The sequence below is a fragment of the Pinus tabuliformis genome, chromosome 9 (genome assembly GCF_031772625.1).
Source record: "Pinus tabuliformis cultivar Carrire ecotype Pingquan chromosome 9, CPIR1, whole genome shotgun sequence".
In the NCBI taxonomy this organism is placed as follows: domain Eukaryota; kingdom Viridiplantae; phylum Streptophyta; class Pinopsida; order Pinales; family Pinaceae; genus Pinus; species Pinus tabuliformis.
This window is the reverse complement of record NC_142307.1, coordinates 27,501,545-27,521,604: the sequence shown is the minus strand read 5'-3', so window position 1 is coordinate 27,521,604 and position 20,060 is coordinate 27,501,545. Positions and strand designations below refer to the sequence as shown.

At 39.3% G+C, this 20,060-nt stretch overlaps 1 protein-coding gene across 1 annotated transcript in view; it reads left to right on the top strand.

The window, feature by feature from the left end:
* EMB2410 (embryo defective 2410) overlaps positions 1 to 20,060 on the top strand; it is a 541,348-nt gene that overhangs the window by 143,097 nt on the left and 378,191 nt on the right. The gene's annotated exons all lie outside the window — the stretch shown is intronic.

The following is a 20,060-nucleotide window of genomic DNA, read 5'->3' as shown; positions in this document are numbered from 1 at the left end:
ATCTCCAGAATCTGGACTAGAGGAGGTATGCCACTTGTACGTCGTTTCCACTGGGAACGGAGCCTAGCTGTTGCAGGCAGCTGAGCCTCGAATTTCCGTTAAATATTTTGCCAGAAACGGCAAAATATCATTCGCTCAGCTGAAGGTTACAAGGATCAGAACACTGACACTGCAACCCATCAGAAGCTTTGGACAAGATCCGATTTGAGAGTAAGCTGGATGCACAACCGGAACTGTTTATTCACATTATCCCAGACAAGACAAACAATTCGTTGATCTCAGCCTGGAACGCAAAGGTCTCAACTTCACCAGCTTCCGCCATGATTTCTCCTCGAAAGCTTAACGCAAACACGGACCAGAAATCGCCGAAACTAGCCTTCAAACCACAATGATATCAAAAAACCGAAGAGAATACACAGTGGCGCAGAAGCGTTTTCTGAGCGTTATCAAAAACCGAAGAGAATACACAGTGGCGCAGAAGCGTTTTCTGAGCGTTATCAAAAAACCGAAGAGAATACACAGTGGCGCAGAAGCGTTTTCTGAGCGTTATCAAAAAACCGAAGAGAATACACAGTGGCACAGAGATAATGAAGACCACATCAGCGTTATTCAAGGCAGCTCAGACACAGAAATATGGGCAGAGGTGCAGGACTGACATGCACATAACAGGCCACAGAAAAACAAGTGGCTCTGATACCATGTTAAACACACATGGACAGCAAAGAATAGGAAAGATAAATCAGTGAGTACATTTTTTATTAACATCAGATATACATTTATAGTACAACATATGGCTCTTGGGTTGCAGATCCCAAGGTCTCTTGGACTGCTTTTGTCCATTTGACTTCCACACTAACCCAATAGGATTAGGTGTCCAACAGTAACATTGCCCCTTCCTTCAAAAGCTTTGTCCTCAAAGCTTGTCGCTGACAATTTCCTTCACGTTGGCATTGGTCATCTCGGCATGTATAATTTTTTAGTGATACTCCTTTGGAATTATGGGTTATCCATAATTTTTTATTTTATTATTTTTTTTATTCCATTTTTAAAAAATAATATATATATATATATATATATATATATATATAATTATTTTAAATTAATTGTAATGTAATATAGTTATTTATTATAATTATATAATAATTAACATTAATAATTGAACCAATACGGTGCCTTTCCGTTTGGACACACCTTATGAGCCAAATCGGGTGACGGTGGTGTCAGGCTCGAACGTCAACAGGACATGTTTGGTCGTGACTGAACTCGATTTAGCTCTACCCCACACTCGCAACACTGTGTGAAGCTCTACTTCAACAATGCAGGAGAATTCTGGGTTCCAGGGGTCGGTAAATTCATGGCTTCTGCTCTGCTCCGTGTAGAGATGGGTCGGTAAATTCACGGCTCCTGCTCCACTCTGTGCAGAGATGGGGAACCTAAGTAGGAAGAGGCTATGTGGTCTCGCACTAAATGCTCCACCAGAACCAGAACTTCCATAGAAGTGGTCGCTGGCATCTACTTGGCATGCCTCGAGAAACATTGTCATCGAAACAAAAATGTTGAGTTGGCAACTGTGCCCTCGATTTTCGTGGACGGAGCTCTAAAGCACCTGTGATGCAGACAAGGGGCAATGCAGGGCAACAAAAGGCTCCAATTTCCAAAGGCAAATTCATGTCAATACTGAAAGCCAATGCTCTCTGTTGAAGCAATAATTGGTTGCTATTGACGAGCTAATCGATGAGAAAGAGAGGCACATGGAGAGCCTCACAGGGGTACCCCACAATGCCATTGCGGTCCTGGTTCTTGAACAAACCCAGAACATAAAGAAAAACTTGCACAAGCCCTTGAACAAGTCCTTTGTTCATTTGGACAAGCAAAGTGATATTGCCAACAATAAAGTTGGTAGAATAGAAGGTCTGCAAGATAACAACTGTATTTTTCAGATCGGTTGACGAAAAAACTATGGGGTTTGCCATGTTAAAGTATTCAAGAACTGGAAGAACGTGTTGGAATTTTAAATGGCTGGATATGATCGAGAGAATGGCGAGGATTATTGAATGAAACCATTCTTCAACCACCTGCAAATTTTGAAGTAAAAACCCTAGAAATCGAGCGCACTCTGATAGGTCGTCGGGGTTTAACTGTTAACGTACTTGGTCTTCACTCATGTTGAGCACGCGTATTGTTATGAAAATTTCTCGGTGAAATAATTCACACCCTTTAGTTTTAACATGGCGAGAGTAGGATCTATACATTATTTCAATTTTCTCTTAAACATACTGTTGACCACTGGAGTGGCACCTGATGATTATATGAAGACTCCATGCCCAAGGATGATCCAGAGAACACTTGTACCATCAGATATCATTAGTCACCAAAGTTTTTTTAACTCTACTTCTATCTTCTCATCATCTTTCTTGTACCCAGATTCCACACCCTATAAGGAATTGTAATAAGTGGTATTAGTAATGATGAGTTTTTGAGTCTGTAACAGACCTAAGATGTTGGGAATCGATCAGCGAACGAGTACACCTTGGAGTGTTTTTTAATCTGGCTAATTATCCATTTTTTCCAGAGGCGAATAATTTTTTGGGTTTTTTCACTCATGTTTTACCCCAGAGTCAGGGCGACGGTTTGAAGGTTGAGCCCCTAACACATCTTAGTGTCTAGAGTCAATGTATATTACTATACTAGATCACACAAAAAAATTCGTGGAATTTAGTTAGATCTAGGTAGTCATTTTTTAATTTTTTAGATTTTCCGCACTGCAGAAATTGCTAATAAAATTGTATTTAAATTGTAATAAGTGTAGTTTAGAGAAGTTGTATGGGATATGAGTAATCAAAATTACACTTCTCATCCTCAACTTTCTACTTTGACACACTTTGAGGGGTTAAAAATGTGTTTTGAACTCTCAAAACCCACTTTTCCTAAGTTTAGTGGGAAATCTGGCAATTAATTAAGCCAGAAATTAAATAGAAGGAGAAAAATAAATATCCACACATGCTAAATGTTGTGGATATGAGGTGGAAAATTATGGGGGAGTTAAAGTGAAGTCCCAAGGTGATGTGTATCCTAAAATCAAGGAAAGGACATGTGCTCAAATAAAATCGAATTTCTGGCATTAAAGGAGAAAATTGCTTACTTGGAAATTCGAATTTGTGAAGTTAATGCACATTTGGGAGGATTTGGGAGAATATTTGGTGGAGAATTTTGTGGGAAATTGTCCCCACATGGGTTACCACCTAAGTCACCTGACACGGGGATTCGGGATTCGTAGGAGACGAGGATTCGAGTGTCGGATTCAGACACTTTGACCCCCTGGAATAGGACACGTAGGATTCATTATATATTATTTTATTTTATATATATATATATATATATATATATTAAAAATTAGATATTTCTTACACAAATTCTCATTAATGTTACAACTTCATTGATTTCAAACATATATCTTCAATAACTTTAATAAATAACTCACCCATAAATTGTGCATCCTTGTATTCTCCAAGTGTATTCACTGCTTTCAAGAAAACTGGACCATTCAAGGAAGACACCATGAAGTTGATGAGTGGGTGTCGTGCTGGATCTGTCCATCCATCAGAAACAATGCTAACCCTAGATGTTGGCCATGATACTTTAATAGGCTCAAGCATTTTTTGCACCTCATTTTTTGCCTTCGTCAACAATGTGGTTCTAATCTTCTTTGAACCAAGAGGCACATACCATGATGGAGACCCGTGAGTTAGAGCTCGACACATCTCAATAAATAGAGGTGAGCGTACAACATTAAATGATATGAAGTTTTGATAGAAAAAGAAGGCAATGGTAAGATCAAGCTCTTCTCGTTTCTCTTTCTGAAAAATCTTGTCCATTGGACCAAGTGAAATTGCTCTTCTTTTTGCTGCTTGTCCCCCAATAGAACTCTCAAATGGAAATTTGGTGGTGCCTTTCCTAAAAATAGAAGGGGGTCTTCGTTCTTGGTTTTTCTTGATTTTGCAGCCACATTTGCCATACCAACAGTGAACTCTTTTTCCATTTTTTTCTTCTTTTGTAAAGGAACAACGTTACAAGCTCCAATTTCACAACCTGGTAAAGCCAACAAATGGCCTTTCACATGCTAACGTTCAAAGACTCGCATGGCTACGATACGAAGCAACAAAATTTATAGTGTGTCGACTTGAATTGTAAAATACACAAGAGGTATATATACATACATACATGTGTATATGTATGTATATATGTATACACATATGTACATATGTACATGTGTATATATGTATGTATATATGTATACATGTACATATGTACATATGTGTATACATATATACATACATATATACACATGTATGTATATATATATATACCTCTTGTGTATTTTACAATTCAAGTCGACACACTATAAATTTTGTTGCTTCGTATCGTAGCCATGCGAGTCTTTGAACGTTAGCATGTGAAAGGCCATTTGTTGGCTTTACCAGGTTGTGAAATTGGAGCTTGTAACGCTGTATGATTATGTTAATTAGTCATTAGTTAGGTGAAAAGGCATGTCTAAAAGACATGTCCAATGATGAAAGGACACTTGCCAAGGTATATAAGCAGGGCCTCATTGTAACATTCTTTTTTTTCTAAAGCAAGAGTCGTACCTTCATTATCATTAAAACATAAAATAATTTACATAGATTACAAACATCCAAGTGGATCCAAGAACCGGGTAAAACAAGCCCCCAACAACCAAGGGCATCGAGTTAAGGGTGTAACTCCGATCCCAACCAATCACAACAACTAAGTCCTCATCTGCCAGACTGTACCGAGGCCAGCCAGTTGCCTCACCACAATTCGGAAGGGGGAATAACCCTCAAACTAAAGCAATACCTAAATCCCAACGGAAAATAGCTTTGACACCTATAAACTTCACCATTAAAACACCAAGCCCGAATCAACGGTAGAGGAAGATCTTGCGGTGCCAAGGAGCCCGACTGAAAACCGTGCAGACCCGCTGAAAAGCACGAAGGTTCTTGACCGTAGATCTCCCAAACGTGATCCAACGGCCGAGGAAAAATCGCGATGCCAAAAAGCCCGCCACTTAACCACATGGCCCCACTGACATGCACGAAGAATCCTAGTTGTCGATCCTTCAAGCTTGATTCGATGGCCCAGGATCATATCGCACAGGCCTAAAGCCCCGCGGTTTAGTGTGCGATGAGGGCGGTATTCGTACCCACCCGTCAGCCACGTGTAACGACTCGAGTGGAATCGCTTCAAAATCTCAAAAACCACTTTCTGCTTGAAGGGCACTCGAAATCCAGAAAACCACTTCCAAGGAGCCTGCCTATTATCTGTGCGGGTCCACTGACAAACATGAAAGTTCCTGACCGTAGATCTCCCGAGCATGATCCAAAGGCTGAGGAAAAAATCGCGATGCCAAAAAGCCCGCCGCTTAACCACATGGCCCCACTGACAAGCACGATGATTCCTAGCTGTCGATCCTTCAGGCTTGATCTGACGGCCCAGGATCATATCGCACGGGCCTAAAGCCCCGCGGGTTAGCGTGTGATGAGGGCGGTATTCGTACCCACCCTGCGGCCACATGTAACGACTTGAGTGGAATCGCTCCAAAATCTCAAAAACCACTTCGTGCTTGAAAGGCGCCCGATGGCCAGAAAACCACTACGCGGGCAGAATATCGTTCCTGTGTAGAGACATTAGGGTATTCCGGTTGCCACGAAAGCCTGAAATCCGGCTTCTCACTCCATCCCCTCTGCACCAGATGATAAGCCCATGCGAAGTATAGTCCCATTCCTCCAGCCATCTGCTTAGACCGGAAAACCTGCCGATCCATCGAAGAAAGGTAAAAAAGAGGAAAAAGTAGCCACTCATGTCAAAACCGAATTATCTGGGCACGGGCTCCATGGCTCTATTAATATATACCCTCATATCTTCATCTGCTTGGCCGCCACACTGTTCCTTGAGCCTGTTCTGAGACAGCCCTTGCCAACCCATTGCAACTTTGCAAGTGTTACAATTCACACCTTGGTTGGCCAATAAATCTGCCAGTTTGTTGGCCTTCCTTCTTACATGGTTGAAACTTACCGTGTGTAGGCTCATGAGAAGGATCTGGATCCTTTGAAAGACCTGGATCAACCTCCAATGTTTTGAACCTTTTCCGGCCCCGTGCCCCAACTGATCCTCTTGACTGAGTTAATGATTAGCTCAAAGTCAGCCTCGATAATCACGTTTTGCCAATTCTCCTTCACTAGGAGTTCTAAGCATTGCTCCATAGCCATTAGTTCTGCCATGTTGTTAGTGGCTTTGCCCAAATGGCAATGGAAGATGGAGATGATATTTCCCAGATCATCCCTTAACACTCCTCCGAAACCAGCAATACCCGGGTTGCCTTTGGAGGCCCCTTTCAGAAAACCGTGAGGGGGGGATGCCAATAATCCTGCTCAGTAACCATTATCCTGATCATTCTGTCCAGGTCCTGAGGAATAAGCCCCTGCATGCCCAACTGTCTGAGAATTCTCATTTCAGCATCTGAAGGAGGATTATTAGGGAGATTTCTCACTGTCTCCCTAAGTTGTCTTAAGGTGTGCTAAAAAGGAAATAGGAAGGATCTCTTTACATTCTTAAAGATCCTGTTGTTCCTTTCTTTCCATACATTCCAAATGATGAAGCTAGGCATGAGAGCCCAAGCTGAGCAAAGAATTTCAAAATCAGAAAAAGTTCGCCTCTAGTTGTTTAGGGTATTGATAATACTCCCTCCATCCCTGTCGGTCTTTTGGAAGATGGTGGCAAAAGAGTCCCACAATCTAGAGGTGATGATACAATTGTTGAGGAGGTGTTCCATGGTTTCCTCTTGGGCCTCATAGAGCTAGCACCTGGAAGGTCCCATAGCCCCCCTTTCTGAATATTGTCCCAAGTCAGGATTTTCTTATGGTAAACCAACCACATGAAGAGTTTAATCTTCATCCATCCTTGATGCCTCCAAAGATCTTGCCAAATTCTGTCCGGAGCAAGAGAATCCAGCTCGAGGAGTATGCGCTTTGCCTCCTTCAGATTAAAGGTGCCCTCATTGTTGTTGCCCCATCTAACTTGATCATGCCCTCATGTAACTAGAATCTCCCTTTGTTCCAAAATTTTCATAAGAGCTTCTCCTTTAGCCTTCAAGGCGCTGTCTTCCCTGTGGACAATATGCTTCCAGTTTCTCCATTTTCCTGCATTATTGGTTTGATCCCAAAAATCTTTTACCTTAGACAACCCGATGATGTCTGTCTCAATCTTGAAGTCATTAAAGTCCTCTATTAACAGTATCGGTTCTTGTTGCATTTGTCTTCCCAAAATAGTGCTAGATCTCCCTCTCTGATTTCCCAGAAGCTGTTCTTTTGTACTAAGTCTCTATTCTCCCAGGCCTTATTCTAGATACAAGAGCCCTTTATGCTTCCAGACATCCTTATATGATAATTAATTTGCCAAGTGCTAGCATATTTTTCTTTCTAGATACTAGCCCACTGAGCCTTTGGTTCTTTAATCCAGTGCCACCAAAGTTTAGCCCCTAGAGCCCTGCTTAGAACCTCTGGATCGTCCAAATGAAGACCACCATGATTTTTAGGTTTGCAAATCTTTTCCCAGGCTACCAAGGCCCATTTCTTTCTGTTCTCCCCCTTGCCCTAGAGGAAGTCTCTTTGAATGATTCTGAATATTTGTAAGACTCCCTTTGGTGCAGGGATAGCTGAAAGCATGAATACTGGGATGGATTGAAGAACAGCCTTTGTAAGCACCAATCTGCCCGCCAGGTTTAAAGATCTAGTGGTCCATTTCCTAATTTTATCTTGCATCTTGTTAATCACCGGCGCCCATATGCTCTTATGCAGGGGTTTAGTAGTAAGAGGAACACCCAAATATTTGGAAGGAAGGAAATCCCTTTGAAAACCTAGAATTCTGGAGATATTCCTTTGAATAGCAATATTGGTATTAAAGAAAAAAATCTTGGATTTGGAAAGATTAACCTCCATACTTGAAGCCATGGCAAAGTCACTTAGAAGTTGTTTGTAAGCAAGAGCCTCTTTGACTGTCGGGATTCCCTGCAGCATGGTATCATCCACAAATTGTTGATGAGTCCAGGCTTGTCCATTCTCAGAAAGTTGGAGACCCATGATTTTGCCATCTTCCTTAGCCTACTTGATGGACCGACCCAATCCTTCCATCATGAGAATGAAGAGAAAGGGAGAGAGTGGGTCACCCTGCCTGAGGCCTCCTAAAGGAATAAAATTCTCGGAGGGAGAACCATTTACCAAAACAGAAAAACTGGAAGAAGTTACCAGGGCCATAACCCATTTGACCCAGTTATGATCGAACCCAAAAGCAATAAGAACCCTTCTAATATAGGACCAATTCAGCTTGTCATATGCTTTGGCTAGGTCTAGTTGCATAATCATTCCAGCCTTCCTATTGCTAGTCAGAGAGTGCACCACCTCTTGTGCTTGAATGATATTATTAAGAATTTGCCTGCCTTCCACATAACCAGATTGTTCCCTAGACACTAGAGTGGGCAAAAGAGGTTTGAGTCTAGTGGTGACAACCTTGGATATTATCTTATAAACCACATTGCGTAGTGCAATGGGTCTAAACTTATCAGGCGTTAGGGCATTGTCCTATTTGGGGATCAGAGAGATGAAGGAGGTGTTGAGTGCTTTCAGAATAGTTCTATTCCTCCTAGAATCTTCTACCACATTCAGAATGTCCTGTTTACCAATATTCCAGCAAGCTTTAAAGAAATCTACATTGAATCCATCCGGGCCTGGGGCTTTACCATTCTGCATTTCCTTGAGGACCTCACTGATCTCCTCTTCAGTCACCGGCCTATTGAGGTTGAAGTTATCCTCCCTGGACACTAGTCTTGGTATATGTCTTGTTAAGTCCTTGATGAAATGTTGTCTGTCCGAAATGTTTTCCTTTGCTATCCCACGAAAGTGCTGGACTAACACAGCTTCTATATCTTCGTGGGAACCGAGAAGTTTCCCTCCCTCATTCTTGATCGAAGAGATTCTATTATGGGCTCTATTTGCCAAGGTGGATCTGTGGAAGAATCTGGTGTTTCGCTTTCGTTCTTTTAGCCATTGTATTCTAGATTTTTGTCTCCAAAATATTTCTTCTTGTTTACAAAAATTCTGCCATTCTAGCTGGAGTTTGGTAGCTTTCTCATTTTTGACCTTATCAAAGCCAACCGTGATGAGGTTTTGGTTTAGTTCCTGCAATTTGTTTTCAACTGCGTTTTTCCTTCAAAAATGTTGCCAAATTCATTCCTGTTCCAATCTTTTAGCCTGCACTTGATATGTTTTAATATTTTGTGAAGAAGGAACATACTTGTACGCTGAATGTGTAAATCTTCAGACCACCAACTTGAAATGTTGTTGAGGAAATCTGGATGGGTGAGTCAGATATTTTCAAATTTGAAAGGTCTATTCCTGGGGGTACCTATGCCTTTGACTTCCAGTTGGACTGGCCAGTGATTTGATCCTCCAAAGGGGAGAATTCTCGCTGCCATTTCCTTATTATTGAGCATAAGGTCCTCTGAGATGATAAATCTATCTAACTTTGATGCAACCAGAGACTCTCCTCCTCTTCGATTGTTCCAAGTAAAGAGACCATTACTTGAAACAATGTCAACTAGCTTCATAGAATCAATAAAAGATTGAAAGGCTAAGGAGTCTTTGTTTAGCGTTCTCGTGCCCCTTTTTTCTTCGATAGTGATTTGATTATGTTGAAATCTCCACCCACAATCCATGGTAAATCTACATATCTTGCTTTGAGATCCATCAGAGAATCTATAAACCTAAGTTTGTCATTCATTCTCTGAGGACCATAAACATTTGTGACTAGGTAGATCTCCCTATCCCCCACAGGTTGAATAACCACTGATAAATAATTTCTAGAAGCCTCAGCATCTACTACGCCAATCTTTTGGGGATTCCAAAGAGTGAGAATGCCACCTACTGTATTTTCTGCCTTGATCTCTGAATACTCAAAACGATTGAGCCATTTGCTATAGATTTCTTTAATCTTTTGAATGGAACATTTAGTTTCTTGGATAAAAATCATATCTGGAGCTTCTTGTTTCATTCTGTTACTAATTAGTCTTTGTTTCCTTTTACTGCCTAGACCCCTGATATTCCAAGAAGTGAACTTCATCGTTAAAGATTTGTGAATGAGTAATTGGTTAGGTCTTTCATTTTACCTGAATCTATCATTAGCTTTCCACATTCCATCAGCAACTCATTCTGCTTTTTTATGCCTGTCTTCTTTCCTGGACATCTGGGTGCTAATCCTGGTGTGTTTTTCATAGTTTTCACTCCTTCGCTACCCTGTCTTGCAGTGTTATTTTGCCTTTCCATTCCTATAGTCTGGGTTTTTCATAAGTACAGCTATTGTACTCTAGTGAACTCCTCTTGAGGAAGCGAGTCTACCCCTCCCATGGTTTCTTGTTTCAAGAACCCTTCAAAATCTAGGTTTTCTTGCTCAAGAATCTCCTGTAATTCATGGTCCTCCAATTCCATCTTGCTTTGGGTCATTTCCTGGCCCATATCTAGTTCTACATCGCTCATCATATCCTCTTTCTGTTTATTATTATCCTTTATTTTCTCCTTGTCTTCCTCTTTCTCCTTCTCCTTTGGACTTCCCTCCATTCCCGAATCTTCTTTATTTTCCTCTTCTTCTTCCTTGAGCACTTGGTACTTATTAAAACTAGCCTGAGGCCCTTCTGCTTGATGTTGTTTAAATCCCCTTTTGCCTCCTTTTCCTCTATGGATCACTTTTTGAAAGCTATCAGTATCTTTCATAGTGGTAGCTATGCTCTTATTCTCCATTTTACTGAGAGGGCAATCTCTGAAGAGGTGCCCATGCTCATGGCATCTGTGACATCTGAAAGGAATATGTTCATAATCAACTGTTTGAACCCATTCTTCATCAAAAACTTCCAAGATAACCTCATCCGGTAGGGCTCCAGATAGATCCATTTCCACGCAAATTCGTGCAAAGGAGGTGTATTTTCCCCTTCTGGTGGCTTCAGAGGCTTTGACGAAACGTCCTAATTTATTTCCTATGGCTGTTAACGACTCAGTTTGCCAATAATCAAGAGGAAGGGAGTAAAGCCTTACCCATACCTGAACTGAAGTGAATGTCTCGCCCTCTGGGACGAAGTTCATCATCCACGACCTCATATAGAGTCCAACAGCTGCGAAGAAGTAGGGCCCCCCTTCAAACACACTGTCTTTATCCTCAATATTTGTAAAGACCACAGTAAAGAATCCTTCTGACCCAAGATGTACGTCAATGCTTCCTTTTGGTTTCCAGTGATATTTAATCCCTGTCTGTAATGCTTTTTCAATGGGCCATACTCCCATGAATTTACAAATGATAGCATATGTCCGCATGTGGTCCCTATATGCCTGTAGAGCAGGATCATTCAGAACTACTCCGGGTCTGACTTCAGTTTTGGGTTTACTTGGGCCCTTCTGTGCCTTGGTTTTTGCCCCCTGTTCCCTGTCATCTTCCTCCTTTTCTTTTGTGCTATTATTCTCCTTTGCTGTCATTCCCTCTTGTTCTTCTTCCATGTTTTCTTTCCATAGTTCAGCCCTACCTCTGGCCTCTTCTATTGGCTTCTTACCTCGGTTGGCTACAACCTGCTTGTAGGAGGGCGTGGAGCTCCCTCCTTTGCGCCCTTCCATGGAGTTCTACGCCTGCTGACTACTGTAAACCCTAGCTGTTCGTTCCGCCGGCTCCGTCCTCGGTTCCCCTTGAGAATTCTATTTTCATTCTTAGATACCGATTCATAAAATATCGGCCTCATTGTAACATTCAACATCATTGTACATAATATATATATTATGTATATAATTGTAAAATACACGAGGTATTTGTAATATATATACCTAGGCAAGTGTCCATTCAATGAGGCCCTGCTTATATACCTAGGCAAGTGTCATTTCATGATTGGGCATGTCTTTTAGACATGCCTTTTCACTTAACTAATGACTATTTAACATAATCATTACTTGATATATTACAGATACCTCTTGTGTATTTTACAATTATATACATAATATATATATTATGTACAAGGATGTTGAATATTACATTGAGGCCCTGCTTATATACCTAGGCAAGTGTCCTTTCATGATTGGGCATGTCTTTTAGACATGCCTTTTCACTTACTAATGACTACTTAACATAATCATTACTTGATTATTTAGTATTTACATTTATTTATATTTATTTAATTTTATATAATTTATATTCGTAACATCGAGTTGTCGGAGCAAGTGCGAATTTGTCAATGTGATTGATTTGCACAGGAGAAGCTAGGTTTACCTGTGGAGTTCGAAATTTCTGTGGAGGTCCGAGTTATTTTTCCAAAAAGTGCGAGTTTCGAGAGAGGCCGAGTTATTTGTCAGAAATGCACTAGTTGGATTGATTCAGTGTCATAAAGAGGGGCCGAATTGATTTAGAGGGGGCGAGTTGTTTCCATGAGGCCGAATCAACTTGCAAAATTGAAGAAATTAATTTGCCGAAGCCAGTGTTAGACAAGCAGTTTATGTAATTCTCAATTTGCTAAAGAAATAAAATAAACCCTCCTTTGCAGAACTAGTTTTCCATTTGGGGTTTTCTGAGGGACTTTTTTGTCCAAAAATAGCAGTGTCCAATTTTTATGTGCATGATATTTTCTCAGTTCTTGTGATTAGTTTTTTGGTGAAATTGCTGTTGAGTTTTTATTTAGTATTTGCCGTAAGCTAATTTACAGAAGACAAATAATCTGCAAAGATAGAAGAATAATTACCAGTAACTGCAATAGAATTTTCACAGCGTTCATTGTCTTGTCACACCACACAAAACTATAAGTAATGAGAATTAAAGCATTAAAACCAAAAGGAATTCAATCCACTGTAACTAAAAAAAATTTAATGAAAGAAGAGCAATGCATCCCTTACACAAGGGGCCCTCTTGGATCGGTTATGCGTTGCTAAAGAGGTTGTATAAACTTAGATTGTTGAAGAAACTCTAAAATATGAAACTGCTCTTGAAATGTAATTGCATTGGAAAATTAATTCTCCAACAACAATAGAGATTTAGTATTAATAATATCGCAGAGTGTTTTTAAAAAATAGAGATAGTCTCCCATTGTTCATACTATGGGAATTTATACAACTTGAATACTTTTGGAAATACTGAGAGTGGGGTGAATTAGTATTTCACCTAGTATTAGTTAATTATAAAAATTTAGAGCATGAACAATAGAACAATAAGCAACAACACGTTAAAAGAGTACTACACAACAAATTTTTAGGTGGAAACCCTTCCTGGAGAAAAACCACCAAATGCTTTTCTAGTATTTTGTGAGTACAAAAATGCTTCAACTCCAATTGAAAGGGAAGACCTAACTTCCTAGTACTCTAGGAAAGCATTCAAGTTTATTTGGTAGCTCCAACTTCTAAAACGATGCCCCTGCACCCTGGTTTTACCAGCTCCATTTGGAAGGACGCTCCAACGCCTTGGTTTTATTAGCTTCAATAAAAAGGATGCTCCAACATCTTGCAAGCTCCATCTTGCCCCAACACCAACCTGCCACCTTGGATATGATGATAAAATAGAGAAACAACTGTGGACTCCCGTACTAGGGATAATGGCCCACTTAACGAGAAAAATTCAACGAACTCATCTTGCCAATGTGTGCCTCAACCTTCTTCAAAATCTTTAGAACTGCTTCTAGATAACAATGTGATTAAAATGCACAGACTTCAATTCAAGTATTACAACTGAGAAATACATGTACGTTTAGTCTTCCGCCATTGTTGTACTTGTAGATAACTTCAGATTTGGTAGCTTCTTGGAGTCTCTGAAAATACCACTGGTGTCTTCAATCTGCTTTTAATTTTTCACTGCTCCTTAACATTGATTTTGATATACGTCAACAAGGTCCTCAAATTTGTCTTGAAGATTTCCTTGAAGATGTCTGTCTTTGTTGTGCCACTAAGCCTTCTACTCTTTGCCATAGTTCAGAATCTCTCCTAGACAAGGATAAAGATAGGTAGACTAGTTTGTTCCTTTGATTATAGGAAGAGAGTTTTTATCTGATTATGTCCAGACTGTCAAGTTAATCACAACCAATCCTATGTATTGTAGTAGTTGTCAATGAGCAAACAAGCACATAGGTGACTTTTGCCTTAGCTACAAATTTGAGCTACTGTGTCTTTGATTAGGGCTCGGACCTGTACGTAGATTACAAGAGATATTCTACAAAATAATTATCAAACCCTTGCAAGAAAGTGACTATACCACATAGGTGACTTTGCTTGAGCTATGGTGTCTTTGATTAGGGTTCAGATTTGTGCCTAGATTATAAGAGATCTTCTACAGAAACCATTTCAAAACTTCCACAAAATTATCAAATTGTCGAGCCAAACAAAGTCTACAAGCTGTCCATAGAAATTCTCAGGAAGTATGCTACATACATGACTTGAAACATAGCATAGAATTAATTGCAATTTTTGGGAAAATAGGTCACTGATCAGGGCTCAAAATAAGGCCTAGGTTGCAAACGGTTTCCCCAGAATTTGCTTAAGAAATCAGTCCAATAATCATGCAATTCACACGTCATAGTTTGCCTCAGAAATTCAGCATATACTATCTGATCAAGACCAAAAGAAGACCACCAAATTCTAAACAATACACAAGAGTAACAAGTCTGATGCGAGTAGGTGCCATCGAAATAACACAAAAAGGTTTGCAAAATATCTTCTTTGAAGGGTTGAATAGGTCTCACATTACATGATAAGTCCAAACCCTAGGGATGTTGAACTGTACCTTGATTCCTCAGCGAATAGGGCCACAAATGCCAAAGAGAGGCCTCGGAGATACTCGTAGTCTTGAGTGATGTCACTAATGAGTGCAAGATGGGCTCCAAAAGCTGCGTTTGCCGTAGAGATACTCGTAGTCTTGAGTGATGTCACCAATGAGTGCAAGATTGGCTCCAAAAGCTGCGTCTCCCACTGTTCCAGGCCTTAGTAGAGTTTGCGTAGAAGGCCGAATGGCCTAAAGAATCCCTCATGAAGCCGACTTGAAGATGGAGGGAAAATTCAATATTCAAATTTGAAACATTGGAGCCAAAATCAAGAACTTCTTGGAGGTGGACTTGACTTGGAGGCCAATTTTAACTAGAAGACCCAAAAATAATTTGAATAAAATTCCCTTAACAATTTTGTTAGCAAGCTTGAATAGGATAGGCCCAATCATTAATTTTTAAACTAATCTTTGATATAAAGATGCCACAAATAGACCAATCGAAAGGTTGTCTGCCACATAATCTTTGGGGCTTCTTAACCACAAAGGGGCTCAAACTTTCATTGGGCATATCTCCTCAACCGTGAGGAGTTATGAGACGTGCTATATATCGTTAGAATCGACATGATGAGGACCATCAAATGAATGTTATACTAACCCCAAGACCTTGATCTTCCTAGTCATCTTTGTCATCAAAAGCAGGGCTTCTTCTGGTTGTTGCTTTGGTTGGCATTAATGAAAATCAAATTTAAATAAATAAATATTGTTGGAGATCTAGTGCGAGATTCTAGAATAATTTTGCTAAAATATTGGCTCTCAAAAACAAAGGGTAAAGGCTACGATCCACGTATAAGAAATTCATGATTAGATGCATGAATTTCTCATACAAGATATCGATATTAGATAGAGCTTGATCCTTGTGGACCTGATCTGCGACCTGAGCCAAAGCCCTTTAATCTGTTTGCATACTTTGCCATACTCTGCCATTGCTTTGACTCTGCCTTTGAATTTATGCCTGTGCTTCCCTAGAAAGTGTTGGCTCAAATCTAACAAGTGGAGAAGCGTAATGTTATCATTTTCCATGCCCTCCAACTTTCTATCTTGCCTTGTCATGCTCATACCCGTATAGATCTGTGACTCAGCCAAAAAAATCAATGGTTGGCTACAAAATTATGTATGTGGCTACAAAATTACAAAATTGCTAATTTTGTAGCTCCGCTGTAACATTTAAATTGATTTTACAAAAGAATGCATGAAAATATATATAAAAAGGGACACTTTACATTGGATTTTTCTCGTATTTAATCTTTGTAGCTCAAAGCATAATTTCATATCAAAATGATAACAATGGAGTATAAGATAGTGAATATGGTAGGCTTCTAAGAGTATGGTAAGCAGAATAGGTGGCAAAAATAGTGACAATGTGGTCATTCTATGCGTCGAACATTTACGAGAAGCTGAAAGGGGTCCGTTGGCATCATTGAACCTCCTATGTAAATTGACTAACTCTAGTTCGATCTCCTGTAAGCAAAAAGCATCCTCTACTTTATTATAAACGAGAACCTATTTTGTTCTAGTGTGGGTTTTAAGCCACCCAAAAGGATGACCTCACCAAGTGCAAAGTATTGAATGATGTAGGCATATGGGTCTTGGTATAGGTCCTGTTACTGCAAAACCTAGTAGCCTAGTGCAAAGCCTCACTAGGCACTGTAGGTCTAGGGAAACAATGAGACCAACCACCATTGTCACCTTAGTGGATTTTACTCTACTATTTTGTGTTGCATATAATCCCCACAAGGTTTGCTTCCTTAGCAAGACTTAGAGGTTAGATGACTAAAGGATCCTTAGCCAAATGGCTTGATAAGGAGCTTGCAAACTATACATCTTGGAATGGTTTTCAAAAGAAAGGTTTGGGGTGAGGAAAAGATGATGGATTGGATGAAACTATTGACAAAGATTTGGAGGCCGAGATAATGTCTGTGGATGTTCAAGCATGCTTCCCCACTAGCCAACATCAACCAATAAAATGCTGTTATAAGTTCGTGTTTCAAGAAAATGCAGATTTGCATCATATAAAACTTCACAACAACAATTGAAATAGCCTTTCGATGGTATGATCAACAATGGGCTCAATGCTATTTAAGGGGGTAAACAAAGGATAGGTCAACGATGTGGATCATCATATGGTTGCTTGTTGTCAAGCTGATCAATTTAGAGAAAAAATTTCTCCTAGGGCTTACCTACTTCAGTGGGTAAGAGGTCCCTAGTTGGATCTCTATGAAGGATTAAATCAGAGGAGAGAACATAAAAAACATTACATTAATTGTAATCTTGTACCTCTCATCTTTCAGTAATTAAAAAAGTTCAATAATCATGAAATTAAGCACTTGAGATGATAGCTTGTGCTAAAGCACACTGTTAACACTATACATCTATTTCAAATGTACGCCATCATCAAATTGATGTTAAATGAAATGGTTGATGAAAGGAAAGCCACAAATCATAATATTTCTTACCCTAAAGGTTCTAAGCAACGTTGCACGACTCGTTTGGCTATTGACTAGGCGACTCGTATAAGAATCGGGACCGACTCATATAAGACTCGGTAAAATACAGAAAAAAATTTAAAATATGGTAAATTTTAAACACAAAAAAGAAAATAATGACATTTCCAATCCTTATAAGTCGTAAAACCACAATATATGCAATAATTCATAACATCATCTCATCGCTATGATAGTACAACATAACATATTCGATTTTTGTAAGCAAAAAATTTCGATAGTGAATAAGAAAAAGAATCATGATTCGATAATCAAAATAAACAATGGCAGCGAGTCTAAAATTCAAATACATATGTCATAAATGATAAGTCATAGTCTCATAGCAATCTTGAGTCTCATGCATGACTACACCTCGAGTGAGCCCTCGAGGAGCTAGTGCCAACATCAGAAGGCTAAAGCAACTATGAGGCTGATGTAGTTTCCATTTGAGATGGAAAACTAGAGAGATCCTCAGTCTCTTCATGAAGCGAACTCAAATCAGGGGATTCCTCCTCCACAACCCAATCAGACTCTAAATTAATACTATCCAATAAAATTGGATCTAGATCCTTTGGTTGCAGTTGTTTTGTGAGCATTCAAAGGTTGTAGTAGATGAAAACCAACTTCTCCAACCTCTCATGCTCCAACTTGTTTCTCTTTTTGCTGTGGATGTGCTCAAATACTGACCAATTGTGCTAACAAGAAAAAGTGATGCAAGGTTGACTCAGACTTTGATGGCGAATTCTTGTAATTGTGGTGCCTCAGAGCCACAGTCTATCCACCAATGAGCTATAAAAGAAATAACAACAAAGATTAGCAGTTTGCAACGCTAAACATATAAAAGAGAAGTAACAAAATTACAAGCTAAGTTCTAACAATTTGCACTTACAAGGCATTTTCTTGTCCTTGAGATATTGGCTTGAGCTAAATCCAAACTTGCTAGATGCTTCCTTGTACATATCTTGATGCATGTTGATTTTGTCTTGAATATTTTGATCTGGGAACATCTTCTCAATGCATATCATGACACCTCTCATCACCTCTGGATCTTTTTGACTGTTAGACCCCTCATTATAGAATATGCTTGTATTGAGATATGCTCTTGCTACATGCAACAGTGAATGCAATTGCTTGTCCCACCCGAAATCAATCATTTGCCATAAAGGGGGATATTTAGATTCATCTCCCTTGTAGAAAGTCTTGCAAGAGCTCCTTCATTGTGCAATGGTGTTACTTAGCTTCTTCAGTCAAGACTCAACTCTTAGTGAATGAGAATTAGAAATAAGTCCAATGACAAGTGAGAGAAATGAGAGGGAGGGAGGTACTTATAAAGCATTTCCTTCCATCCATTTTCCCTTTCCCTTCACCGGATCTGAAGTGAACAAAGTTCCTTCTACAAATTAATTACTCTAGAAGACTTGGAATATAAAGTTATCCATGAGGATTAAAATATTATGTATTAAATGTATGAATAAGAATGATGATACAATGAGAGCGAGAGGCTTGCTTATATACCAAGCAAGTGTCTCTTCATGGAGAGTCATGTCCCATTTAGACATGACTCTTCAACCTAATTACTAATTAACTAATCATTATTTATGATTATTATCATTTACATTATTTTACATTATTTCCTATATATTTATTCATAACATTGCCTTCCTCCTCAAAAAGCTTTGTCCTCAAAGCTTGTCGATGAAAAAGGCTTGATCTCTTTTTCGGTTTTGAATGTCTTTTCGTCTTTGAACAATGATCTTCGTCGATACAAGTTGATATGATCTTCTAAGTGACAAACAAAACTGTCGCACTGAGAAGGGATCAGACCATCCTAGATTAATCTTTTGTGGAATATTCTGATCACTAGAATTTTGTAACGACTTGTCATCATAGGACTGGATTGAGGTTACATCACTATTCTCTGGAACATCAGTTTGTTGTTTCTGTTTTGAATGGTCCCGATACGTAGCTTGGTTGAGTTGTCTACTCTCATGATTCGGATGTCGATAGGGAACTTTTTTGTTTGACTTTCCCTTATTGGCTGTGGGGAATTTTTTTGATTTTCTTCTTGTGAGGATGTTGTTGAGTTTGTTACCAAACCTTCACTCGGGATGTTCATCGTCTGAACTACAATATCTAAGTGTGTATTTTCCTCAACTTGCTTGTCTTCTTCTTGAGTTGTGACATTCACTAGATTGGTATTTGCTTCCTTATCTTCAAATTGGATTGCTACGATTGGAGACTTTGATACTTCTTGAGCAAGTTGTTCTAACTTGTTTGTTAATGACTTTGTCCTTTTTAAGCTCCTTGATTTGTGTTAATAAGTTTTCACTATGGTTTTTCAGCCGAGAGACTTTTGCGCTTTTGTCAATGGTGATTTTGTCAACTTCCTTTTGAATTTTTTGTATTTTTTTTTTTACTTTCTTGAAGAATTACTTTTGAGATTTCTTGTGTCTTTTAGTGTCACTGAATCTAGCTTCAAAGTAGCATCTTGTGGCATTATTTTTTTCTTTTTGTGGGAAAAGGTAAAAAAATTCTTATTCATATTTAGAATAAAGGACTCTAGAGTTTCCATCTAGGGTGAGCCCAAAACAATGTCACTATCGTCAAAAAATAAGGTTTTCACGGTGAATTGCGAGTTAAAAATATAATCCCCAATACTTAATTGTAGATTGTTTATGTCAT